Raw genomic sequence first — 13,856 nt, forward strand, 5'->3', positions numbered from 1 at the left:
TCTTTATGCAGGCCCTCCGTCATTTTCCATCTAGTTGAAGCTACTCGTTTAGAATAATGTTTAGGTTTCTATACGAAGAGAGCATCGCATTTTTGATGGCTCTTAAATAAGTTAAAATACTCTCTTCTTGGGAAAATTCCTTTAAAAATTAACTTTGCTTAAATTTTTTTTAATCTAATAAGTTTAAACATTTTCTTGTACTAAAAGGGCCTCAAAAAAATGCCTTTTTTTACATTGACATCCCCCGGCATTGTGATTGAATTGAGGAGTGAAAAGAAGCCTTAATTTTATTGCCTTTCTCTCTGAAGAAATAGGGTGCATTTTAAAACCGTTATTTAGCTTAAGGGTAAACGACATTCTTTTAGTCAAAGTGGAACAGATTTATTTTGAATAAATCAGGCGGATATATTGTAAGAGGCGCTTAAAGAATCTTAGCTGCATAGTAGAAGTACTAGTATGAAATTGATAACTATTGCTTAAAATATTTACAGCTTACAGGTTATAGCTTATAGTACTTTATTTAAAGTGACCTTTCTTATTTAATTTTTTTTAAAGTTATAGTTTCTAAGATTAGCCTTTAACTTCTTTATCCGCTTTCTAATTCCTACTTATTGATTTAATAAAAATAAGACTACCAAAGAACTTGAAATTAATATCTTGACCTAAATGGTATTAAATAGAAGTATATAATATAAGTCACTAAAAACTTTTACACTTTCAAAAGTCTTATTAATAAAAAGACGTGTTTTAGAATAAATTAGTAATTTAGTAATAATTTAAATTCTATTTTATTAAAAACATATTTTCTATAAACTTACTGTACTAATTATATTTTTGAAAATAATAGTTTTAAAAAAATGGAAAACTGCTAAATAGTTATTTTAAACCAATTTAGTGTAGTGTTTATATTTAAGTAGTGTATACTCTATTCTAATAGTATACCCTTTTAAAATCTAAAAATACTAATTAAATTATCTTTCTTTATTTATTTATTCATTTACTACATATAATTGGAATATGATAGGATAAATGATATATATTATAGGATCAACAACTAAAATAAAATTATTGGCTTAAACAAATTACGACTAACGAAACTTTTAAATGTGTTGTCTGGGAATTGGGTGGAACGAGGCCAGACTTATGAAATAATATAGCCACTGTATGAGTTTACCACCCTGTATCTTAGTGAATATTTACTTTTTGATATAAATAAGTATGGGTAATTCGTAATATTTTTGTATAAGTAGGCTGCGATTTTGCAAATGACGCTTAATCATAAAATTTGAACTATAGAAATAGAAATAGAATTAATGCTTTTATATTTAAAAGAATTAATAGCATTGCAAGCATTCGGAAGAAATTATTATTAACTATGTTCAGATTTACTTAGGGGTTTTCGTAGAAAAAAAAACAAATAATTCTTTTCCATTATGTCACTTGTCAAGGAGTCAGTCGGGGAAAAATTTCAAAGCAATAAGGCCCATAATAAATTTACAGGGAGTAGCAACAGTTGATCGCAGAGTAAAAAACTTGAACCAATTTATCAGAATGAATTGTGACTGGCGAAAAGGAGGAAATTGTATTTTCCGCTAGCAGGAAAATATGAGAAAAATAAATATCGCGTATCACGATATATATATCAAGGTTTTTTTCGGCTTCATGTGTTTCGCTATTAACTTGAAAACTTTCGGCTGAAGTTCGCTGTTTTTGTTTTTCACTTTTTTCATCTAAAATATTCAAAAGAATTTTCCCATTTGTTTCCGGCTAGGGACCAAGCTCTTTATAATAAATAAAATTGTAAATTATTTTTAAAAGTTGTTGATATTTTAGGATACGTAAAACCTGCATTTATTTTTAGTAGTCTGGATGCGTCAGAAATGTTTTAAAGGGCAATTTATTTAATGAATTTAATTTCACCCGTCTGGCAAACAAAACAATACAAAAAAGTGTACAACTTTCTCCATCACTTGCAAGCGAGGCAATTCCGAGGATCGCAGCTCTCGCACAGAAAAACGAGAAGGGTGAAAGTTACTGAACCAAAAATGAAAACAGCGAATAAGTTTTAAAAATCGCTATATTAAATTTTTTTTTAAATAAAATAATATTGAATAAAATTTTTCCTATTTAAAATTTATATGATTTTTTAAAAAATTTGTCTGGTATACAGGCTGTTAATTTGAAAAAATACCACTCTTAAAAATTTCCAAACACATGCCAAATTTATTTTTGAGGAGTACTGGCTTAGGTTATTTTTTAATTAATTTGCATCAGCCCTCTGGTGAGAGCAAACATAACCTTTAAAATCTTAAATCAAAATGATCGAGGTCGAGTAGTACTCATTTTAAGGGTCTTTTAATTACCTTCTTAAAAATACCGCATAGACCACCTTTTGATTGAGAAGTTTGCGAAAAATCAAGCAAACATGATAGATTTCTTGAACTAGTACTTGCGTTGTAATCACTTTAGTCATGATAATTAGTTAAAAAGTTGTCAAAAAAACTTGAAAAAGTCAAGCGTTATGTGCTCTTAAGTATTTAAAAAAAATGCTGTTTTAAAATTAATTGCTAAGTTTATGGAATCTGGTTCGGTTACAAATAAAAAAAGAAGTAATCGTCGTGTTTTGGAAGAAGAAGCTGCACAACTTGAAGATTTAGGCACCTTTAATGCAGAGTCCTCTACATCACTTCGCAGTGTTCACATCAGGTAGGAATGTTTTACGAAACAGTAAGAAAAGCACTAAAGTTACATCAGTTTCACCCGTATAAAATGAAAATTAGTCAACAGCTTTTTCATGACGATTTTAATAAAAAAAATTGAGTTTTGTTAAATAATTATTAATTTTGTAAACAAAAACCAAAATATTTTACAGAGTTTTTGTTTTACTGATGAGTGTTCAGTTTTTTACATGGAAATGTCAACAAAGAAAATTGTCGCTACTAGAGTAAGGAAAATCCGCGAATTTTTAGAGAAGGTTACACACAGTTTCCAGAGAAGATAAATGTTTGGGCTGGTATTCTCGGAAGATCTATTATAGATCCAGTATTACCTAGTCTCTATTTTTTTCCGGGTAAAAAGGGGCTAAATGATAGATTTCCTGGCAGATGGTTTGATTGACGATAAGCAATTTATTAGCCACCACGATCACCCGTTTCCGAACCTTAAGATTATTTTTTATAGGGGCATTTAAAATCAGTTGTTTTTAAGATACAACCTAGTGATTTGGAATATTGAAAAAGAAGAATCACAGCTGCGTGGTGGTAAAAAAGAGCAGACTTTATTACTATTTGGAAAAGAATGGACAACATTTTAAACATTTTATAAATTAAGTTACCTTGTATTACTTTTTTATATTCTTTTTTATTACAATGCTATGCAGTTATTACTTTCCCCTAAAAATTAATTTGACGTATTTTTGGAAATTTATAAGTTTTATACAGGGGCAAAAATACAGAGGGAGGACTTTTTCAAATTGACATCCTGAATAGGATAACTAAATAACTTCAACATTTTGTATTATGCTGTCCTAAAAGTTAAAAAAAAATATATTGTATTAACTGTTTAGTTGGTAGATCGGATAGACGCTAAACGGAGGCAATTACTGTTCAGACGTCGCGTCAGCGTCGGGACGCCTTAGAGTCGCGTTTGGATAGTTCTTATATTTGAGTTTTGTCGTATTAAATTTTATGGCATGGAAAAAGATAAACGGTTGAAATTGTGCAAATATAATTTGACAGTTTAACTGTAGCAAACTGAAACGCAATAAAGAAACTAAATTTAAAATTATTAAATGTGAAAGCTTGGAAACATAAATATATAAATTAACTTTAGGGAGTGGAGTAGTAAAACCCTAAACTCCTATACATAATTCGTTCTCAGAGCTAAAAATAGAGTAATTGCCTTAAATTAAAAAAAATCATATATATTACCCAAGTCTATTCCTCTCATCTTGTAGCAGTCCATCTTTTCATACAGTCGATCATATAGGAGCATATCGAAAGCATTTGCCAAATCGAGATATATAGCTTCCGACCTAAATTAATGACTTTCTATATAAAACCTACTAGTATATGCTTCATATTTAGTATAAACACGTTCTATAAAACAAAACTATACATGTATTTAAAATTATTTTATTTATATAAAGTAATTCACATTTAAATTTTTATAGCTTTCTTACAATATTAATAACATTGCATATTAAGAACATTGCCCCATAGTTCTTTGTATTCGTAATGAAGCATGATTTATAAAAAAATGTTCATTAAGCAAAAATTTTATTTATGAATACTCACGAAGGTCATACAAGAAAATTAGAAATACCTTTAAGCGCTTTTACTTGAATATTATCATGCCTAGGACAGAACTATTTTCAATAAATTTATTAAAGTTTTTTAATTTTTTTTTCAGGGACTTATTCCTAGAAATGTGATATTTGGTAATAATTTAACAAATATTAAAAAATTAACCTTATATTCACAAAGGTTAACATTTAAGACCTATTGTAAAATTATATCGTATTTTGATCATAAAAAAGTACAAAAATTATATTTCCTTAAAATGTTGAATCTCTAAATAATTCCTTTTGGGGTTAAAGACCCATTCACTTCATTTAGGATCTTGCAATTTCAACCTTTTTTCTATATTAAAAATTATCTTAAAAGTCCTGTAAATAAAGAAGTAGCTACTGAATAATATTGCTATTTAGAAAAAGGCTCGTTTCTACTTTTTAATATTGTGGAATATTTTTTAGTTAAATTAATTTTTTTAAATATAACAAGAAAGTAACTGAACTAAGAAACTCAACTTTATTAAATAAAATTTCTAACTTATCTTTAGTACTTGAATCTTCCACTTCCAGGTACACAAAAATTGAAATAAAAACACTTAGATTTTTTGTTTAAAAATTTATGTCGTGTTACTGCAAATTTTATAAGGATATTTTAGCACGTAAAATTTGTAACATGTTTTTTAAATACATGCAACTTTCTTTAATGCACAGACAATTATGCTTTTTTACAATTTGTACCAATCAACATTAAGTAATAAATCACGTCGGTATACATTTTTTTCGTATTTTGTCTCATTAAGTTAATATTTTCTTAATAAATACCACTAATTCTCCATTCAATGAATCAATTAATAAAAATAATTTGACACTTTAATTTATAAGTTCAATTATACTGAAGCTGAACAATAGGTATATGGTGTGGCTAATGATTAAAAAAGAAAAAAAAAACATTACGACTGAAAGAAAAACGGTGGAAACCTTAATAAGAATTACGTTTTCTAAATAAATGAATAACGTTCACGCCTGTCACGTTCCCTTTGTCAATCTTTTAGGAGACTGATTAAAAAATAATTTGACTGATGAATTTAATTTTGTCTGATGGCTGGAAAAGGACGAGATACAAAAAAGAAACGTTTTAATTTATTTTACTTTTTTATTACTAAGAAAAAATGAAATATGCTTAATCTTTATGAAATTTTTATACAACTTTTGGAAAGTAGCCAACGCATAAAAAGAAAATGGAAATTTATAAATCGTGCATAAAATTTTCTAACTACTTTTTGCCTGTTGCCAAATGACTTTTGGCAAGCATATTGAATATACAAGCTGTAAAGCCGAATTTGTATGCAGAAGTTATAAAGCGAAACCATAAAATCATTCACCTTAATGAACACAAAGCTGTTCTGTTGATGACATTAGAGGGCAGAGGTGTTACAAACAAATAATAATTAGTTTGTCGGATCCTTGTTGAAACACGTCTGTTGGTAAATTAGTTTCCATGATAAAATACCGATACGATCATACCCTCGTAAGCTGAATATTGGTGGTGAAAATACAAACTTTTATTTGGTTAGCTTTGGTAAGCTATTCTCCGAAACTTTCTAGTCAATATAGATGTTGCACGGTTGTTTGTTTAATTATATATATATGTATTTATTTATAACGTCATACCCCGTATGATACTTCTATAAGTTGTTTATTAGTAACTTGATTTTAGAAGATAGCATTAATTGCAACATTGGCGTCAATTTAATTTTTTTAGCTAATATTTTTAATTGTAATGTTTAAAAAAATTTATGGAATTTACAGCAACCTTTACTTTACTGATAAAAATTTAAAATACCCATCACAGTCAAGAAAGACATTACATCATTATCTGTATAATGGATAATAATGCATAAGGGAAACCACTTTCAAATTTGTTGTCCTTGGACATAATAGAATACTTAGCTATGAATTTTAAGGTTCATCGACTATTTAGTAAAAAGCTCTTTTTTCTGATTAGCATGCTATGACTAATAGTTATTTCATAAATGATTTTTAGGTTTATCTACCTGAAAGCTGTAATTAATATCTATTTTTCAAATGACTTTAAATATATTTTCCAACATGGTGTATTATATTATAGTTGTCAGAATTTATCAAGACGTAAGTGGTACGTATGTATGTTTTTTTTTGGCTAATAGTTAAATAGTCTTAATAAAGGAATTGTTTACATTAACAAGAAAATAAATCTTTTTGATTTAAAGCTAAAAACAATATATTTTTTTTCAATTAAAGTTACTTGCATAGTTTGATCCTTTTTCTGATGACTTACGCTAAAAGAGTCACTTTAATTATGCATTACAAAAATTTGAAATTTTTTCAATGCATAATAGAAGTGGCTTTTTTAGCAGAACAAGTTGAGCACAACTATTTCACAATGAAACAAGACCAATATTCATCGTTCAACAACCTAAATTCATAAAAATTTAGTGCAAACATTTTTAACTATGGTTTCTGCTAAAAAAGCGACTTTAACGCCGTTTTACATTTTCAAAGACATTTTTTTAGAGTGACAAAAACTACACAAGAATTACAAATTTAATTAAGTTTTACAGTAATTTACAATGTTTTTATAAACGTTAAATCATATAATAGATGTCACAATAATACTTATGTAATTACTCTCATGTAGTAAAACAAGGTCAACAATTGACTAAACTATACAGATTTCAGACACATATTATCCAGGTGTACGTTTAGAATAATACTAATATTTGTCATAGGGGTTATACTTAGTTTAATTTGTCTGTATCTCTATCTACGTAAGTCATTCTCGGCATCTGTAAACTTTCACCTGTCATGAGCTACTGGACAAACTTTGTACCTAGGAAAGATGGCATACACCAAACTCTACACCGTTATCATTACTGGAAAAGGCTGTATCAGTAGCTGAACTAACTGTAATCCTAGATAAATCCACATTAGGTGCTAGTGAAATCTGTGGTGATTAGAAGATGGATAATAGAATAGCAACTAATACATAAAAATATTAATATCTAAATATGACTAGGATTGGTTGCTAGGTCCTATCCCTGTCAAAGAATTTATATCGAACCTTAAAAAAAACATAACAGATGCCATTAGTAGATTAAGTAAAAAATACTTAACAGCTTTAATAGTAGTGCAAATTGATAATTTTAGACTTATCACATGAATAAGATTATCATGGAAGATAGTGTAAGGACTGTGCCAAATTTAGGCAGTTGCATATGCGGACACTGCTTATTATCAACCAACTTCATACTGTTACTACGGCAATAAAGATATAAAAACACGAACATTAATTTAAAAACATTGACAGGCATTTTCATAAATGAGAATAATCGAAATAAAAAAGATAATGAAGTTGACAAAGAATCAATAAAGACGTACGACATAGTATATGTCACTTCATAGTATATGTTCATTAACACAATTTAATTAAAAAATTCCGATAATATAAATATTTTTTAAGAATTATTTATAAAATTATTATAATTAAAAGACTATTTTAAATAATGTAGCACTACTAAATTCTCTTTTTTTTCTACTAAGTTTCGAGTTATAAAAATGGACCAAAAAAATTTATTAAATAGAATTCTAAAATTAGGTAAAAAAATTCATTTAAATATTCTTAATTCAATCCTTATATGTGAATCTTTTAAACCCTGGTCTAATATTTTTGTTTGTCGTTATTCAAAGTCGCTCTGAAAGACCCTAGAAGCGTAAATAGAGTGTCTCCGTCCTAAATGCTTAGATAAATAATATTTTTAGTCACTAGTAAATCTGTAGAAACAATTAACCGAAGGCATTGACAATTTATTTCAAAAATATATCATACAGTATAAAAATCTGTTTTTTTTTTTTAATTGAAAACTGCAATATTTTCTTACTAAAATGTGTATTTTTTCGCCATATAGAACAAACATAATAAAACTAAAAATACTTCTAATACGATAAAAGCGTATATTTCTGAAAGTTTTTTTATATGGCCTATTGAGTGTTTTTTTATTTAAAACTTAAAATACTGTAGGCTTTCTTTTGGTAATAAATCTGTATCCCTAGTGTAGTCCAATTACTGCTGCACCTTGGGCATTACGTACCTTTCTTGTACCAGAAAGAAATCCTCTGATTCCGCCAAAAAAGGATAAATATAGTGAAAAATCTGACTGCATTGTTGAAAAAGCAGGACAACTGCAAAGTATGTGTGGACATGTGCTTAGTTTCAGTTTAAACAAATAACCATTTTCTTACTTGACAGTTATTACCAAGCGCAGATTCCTTCTGATCAGCAACAATTTGCAAATTGCCTCCAATTTGTCCAGGTAGCAGATAACTACTAAGGAAAATTGATTCTTTTACAAACTAAACTATGATCCTTGTTGCTATTCTTCATTATGTAGTGGTCTTAGTATATTCACCATCTTACAACTTTAATCCCAAGCCTAATTCCAAATTATTTCTCTGAGATTTAGAAATTCTAATCTACCGTTTCTTCTGAAAGAGATTTACCAAACAAGTAAGTTAAATAGCTTTTTCTTTAAAAATACGAGGTTATAATATTACCCTAAACAAAAATAACCCTTCAGCAGTTTAACCTGATTAAAATTTTATTTAAATGTTAGACTAAAACCTTAAATTTACTAGTTTAAGTTTTTAAATAAATATAATAACGGCAGAGTCTATCTTAAAGTTAGTTCTATAACTAATCACTCAGCCACAGCGTTTTAAAAAAATCAAAAAAGAAAGCCATAAGAAGGTAGTTGATAATGATAACCGAAATTTTAAACATAAACATGAATCTGATAAATTACAATGGACATTTTTTGACCAAAGTAAAGTTATCAAACTTCTTTAAAGCTGATGATGGACAAGAGTTATGGACATAAAAAAATAATAAGTAGAACAATAAAAACTCTCTGGAGAACAATATATAAATAGAAATAAGTAGAACAATAAAAACTCTCTGGAGAGTTTTTTTTATTTTATTATATCCGGTATATACCCAAATACTGGATCTTTTTTGGGATTCTATAAAGCGATTCCTAGAGCAGCGTCCAGTACAGTGCGCTTTTAAACTATAAAACTTCTATAGCAAGACCAAAATTAAAAAGCTTAAAGATTTCAAAATTTGAGATATATATCAACCGCAAAACCCTTTTTCGAGGATTGCAATTTTCAATTTGCTTGATTTTATTTAGATATCTGCAAAGTAGATGCTTCTTTATTGCCAAAACTTTAATAAAAAAAACTAGATATATTCAATAAGTTAAAACAATTAATTAATTCGATATACAGAATAGGCAATAGTTTAATTTTGATTCATTAACTTCTCTAGCTCAATGGTAATCAGTGGTTTTAGGCCATATTTAACTAAATTTTGATAAATCTAATTTGTGCAGTAATTACTAGTTCGCTTATATCCCTAAAAGTTTTTCACATATATTATGGCAAATTATTAATTAAAAAGCTTACTGATTTTAATATGATAAATTCAAATTTTAGAAATTAACATTTTATCTAAATAACATATAAGCTGTTGTCTAAAAACTACATTTTAAGCTTATTATTAATTTGTTCATAAAAAAAGTATATTAAATAAAGCAAGTCTATAAATCTTATTATATCATAAAATAAAATTTTAAGGCACACTAGCAGCAATTTATTTTAAGTGTCTTTTCTATTTAGTGAACTTTAGGAGTATCGAAGTCTCGTAGGAAGTGCTATCTGATCCAGACTAACAAATGGATTCGAAAGAGTACAGTAAAAATCAGCGGTTTCAGGCAAAATTATTGAGTTGATTGTAAAAGTTTATATACCGGGTGATTCAGAGTTAAATTGAAAAATCAAGGGCTATATTCCGTATAGTAAATGTTAGAAAAAAAATGTTTTTTTTTGTTAATCAATAAAAAACTCCTTACATTAACAAATATTTTAGTTATTCCTGAATAAAAGTATATTTTAGTAGGAGTCGTAAATTAAACAGAATTGTGATAATAAAATTTTGTAGAATTTGAAAAAAAAAACTTTATAGAACTAATTTGTTATCGTAAATCTATTTTTTAGTTGTTTAAAAGAAATTAAAAAAAAAATTGTTCTAGTAATGGTAATAATTATTTTTTCATTAATTGAATGTAGTGGATAATGTCAACTTTTTAAGAACCTAATTTCAGTCAAGCAATTTTAGAATAAAGCTCTCATACCTGCATTATAAGTACCAAAATTAGATTTATACCTCAAAATCACTAACTCATAATTTAAAATTTATATCACAATTTATAATCAAATATTTTAATTAAATTTTTTTTATGTTATAAATGTTTAATATAAACTTTTTGTTTCAGCATGTTAATAGACTTAAGATTCCTTTTATCCAAGTCATATATTAATCTTATGTATTACTATCTTTGTTTAAATTTTTACCGATTTCCAGTCAATATTCACAAGATATGATGTCAGTGCAAGTGTAAAAACATCAACGAATTTTAGTTGACAAAATTTTATTACAATTAAAGATAATTTTTAAAACAGTTTTACCATTTTATACTGCAGAACTGCATCCTGTAGTATACCATATTTCTTGCCTTAAAGTAGATAGCTAAATAAAAGTAGATTCAAATTTTATTTTTAGAAAACTCTATTAGGTCTTTTAATTTAATATATTATATATTTATACTTTATACTAACATATATTCTCATCTGACATTAGTCTAACTTTAATTTAGACTCACATCAGATTAAGACTTTAAATAAAACATTTTTCAGAAAAAAGATTCATATACATTTAAGTTATGCATTAGATTTTTGTTACCAAATATTCAAAGTAGGTTTGCAATTAGTTACTAATTCTTGCTAATAAATTATATTTATGTATCAGTAAATAAGGCAGTAAGATTTTGCAGTTGCAGGCTCATTTAATTGGAATATTACGTTATTTTGCAGATTTAATTCGTAAAGTTCAGCCTTTTCACTAAACTTTAAACGAACAGAATTCAAAAAGGGTAGCCACTAAGCTTAATAAATAGAGAATTTTAGTTTTGGTGCTTTTGAATGGTTATTAGAAAAACAAAACTGCAGCTAATGGCTTACAAAACTCAAAATCCTTTAATGTTCAGTTACTGACGTATTTCTAAACAGGGTACATTTGATAAGAAAAAACTTTATTTGCTTATTAATTTGGCCTTAATTTTTTAGTAAATAATATACATAATATTGAAATATATTTATAATATTTTTAATTTAAAGATTTTTTATTGTAAGGCATTGCTATTTGTAAAGCTGGTTTTAAAAGAGCAAAAAATTTTACCGAAATGTAGCTTTGTCACGAAACGTAGCTTTTATCATGGGGAAAAAGGCAGAAAATAGACTTTTCATGCTATCTAAGAAACTGTCCGATAAGACAAATTGTTTCTTAATTTGCACTCGGATTCATAGTTGACAGTTTTATTTTTCGTTCTTCTTTTATTAAGAGGAAACAAGCTGGGCAAAAAAAAATTATATATATATATATATATATATATATATATATATATATATATATATATATATATATATATATATAAATCTATATATAAAGATTGCCTTTTTCTCAGTTTCAATGTTTTATTTTATTTTAGCATAAAAAACTGGAAGTTAAGATATGCTCACAAAGGACCTTAAAAATTAAAAAAAGGGTCAGTAAAATAATTTAGGTATATTCTCGAGCGAATTTAATTATAATCAAGGTAGATGGTCTTGTCACCGAAATAAATGCTGTGTGCCCTAGCGAAATAGCATCAACACAGTGAATAATAATTTCATTTTCGTATTTTCGAAATACGCTCGCCCTTAATTTCAAAGTTTAAATGCATTTAGTCGTATAGTCTACTATTTAAATATTCACAACTTATTCTAGGGTTTCTTCGTTTATCTCCCTGGAGAGATTCTTCAAGGTTACTTAAGGGAGTTAAACAGCCGGAAAGGCTTTAAAGTAATTTATTTCCAAAAATGTAACTTTAATTATGGGAAACGGAAATAAAACTGGGCCCCAGTGTGGTTCCCAGTTACCCTTAAGCCCCCAGTTTCCTTTCCTAGAGGAACGCAATTAAGAAAGCGAGATTTACCGGCTATAACTTGACAACTTTGAATTATTGCTGGTAATTTTTTAACTGTTTAATATCCCTTTTTTAAATGGGCTATTAAATATTTCTTTAATTTAGTATTTTTTCATAAAAAGCAATTATTTTTGAGTAGACATTTTAAAAGTAATACCCTTGCTTATATCTTCTATGGAATATTATCTCGATTTTTTATAAACGAATGATGGTTTTCTTTATCATACTATTAGGGCTTAGAATAACCAGGATCATTTAAATTATATCATTTGAGGCGTAATCAAATGATATTTTTAGATTTAAAAAACTGATTTTTTATAAATTTTATTAATAAGAGTTATAGTTTCACTATGCTTAAGAAAGATTTTATCTCTTTATTTAAGGAATATGTTTTAAAGTTCTAAAGGTTCAAAAGTTTAGTAGGTATCCTATTTTTATGAACTACAGCATTATATGAAAACTTCTTATAATATAATAAAGAGTTCTGATATTTTGTGACTGCACTAATGTATTTCTTTAGATATAATTATGGCATCTTTGTCCTAAATTGTTTTTTAATTTTTTTCACAAATAATGTCGAACTATTACTTTTTCACAAGTTTACTTTCTACATAATTTTTTAATTAAGTAATATTCAAAATTCTAGTTATTTTTTACTCGTTTAATATGACTTTTCCGTGTGTAATTCCCAAATGAATAAATGTGCTTATTGACTTATTTTGAATTCTTTATAATTTATTTATTATTTTTATTGCAAATTGTTTTTACGTTATGAAAAATCTTTGTTTTTTATTCAGCATAAATTTTTGTTGGCTTATTCTTGTTTTTGTTCTTGTTTTTCAAACTAGCTTCTTCCCTATTGTTGCAAAGGTAATAAATACATTTTCGAGCTATTTGTTTGTTATACTTGTTTTACTTAATTAGTTTTTTCCCCTTTATGTCATTTTAGAGTTACACATATTTTTTTTATATTTCCAGTTCTAGTATTATTTTGTCGTTGAAAAAACTCCTGTCTCTAGTATACCGTTATTCACTGACACTAAGTTATCTTGTATTACGCTTATTTATTTTTTGTCTTCTCTTAACCTAGTGAGCAATTTATTTTAAATATGCAATTACATTTAAATTATTTGTTTTATTTAAAGGCTTCAAAAAAATTATTTTTAAAATATTTCGAAGCTTGTTGGTCCTATTTTTGAAGTTAGTTTTTTATTTATTGCTTTTATTAAATTCTTGTGGTATTCATTATTGTTTTATGTTTAATAACATGCTTTACCAAAATAGTTTTTTTTTCTTAGAAGGTTAGGTTGTTTTTATTGGCTACTTTTTTTAACCAATTTTATTCATATATTTTTTTAAATTTATTTATGATTTTGTAATCACATCTATTATAATTTTACTTGACTGTGTGGTTTATGCAGCATTTTCAAGCTATAGTTAGCTATATA

The 13,856-nt window shown here is 26.9% G+C and overlaps 1 protein-coding gene across 3 annotated transcripts in view; it reads left to right on the forward strand.

Moving 5' to 3' along the window:
- LOC126739170 (uncharacterized) overlaps positions 1 to 13,856 on the forward strand; it is a 154,315-nt gene that overhangs the window by 99,941 nt on the left and 40,518 nt on the right. The gene's annotated exons all lie outside the window — the stretch shown is intronic.

The sequence above is a fragment of the Anthonomus grandis genome, chromosome 8 (genome assembly GCF_022605725.1).
Source record: "Anthonomus grandis grandis chromosome 8, icAntGran1.3, whole genome shotgun sequence".
In the NCBI taxonomy this organism is placed as follows: Eukaryota; Metazoa; Arthropoda; class Insecta; order Coleoptera; family Curculionidae; genus Anthonomus; species Anthonomus grandis.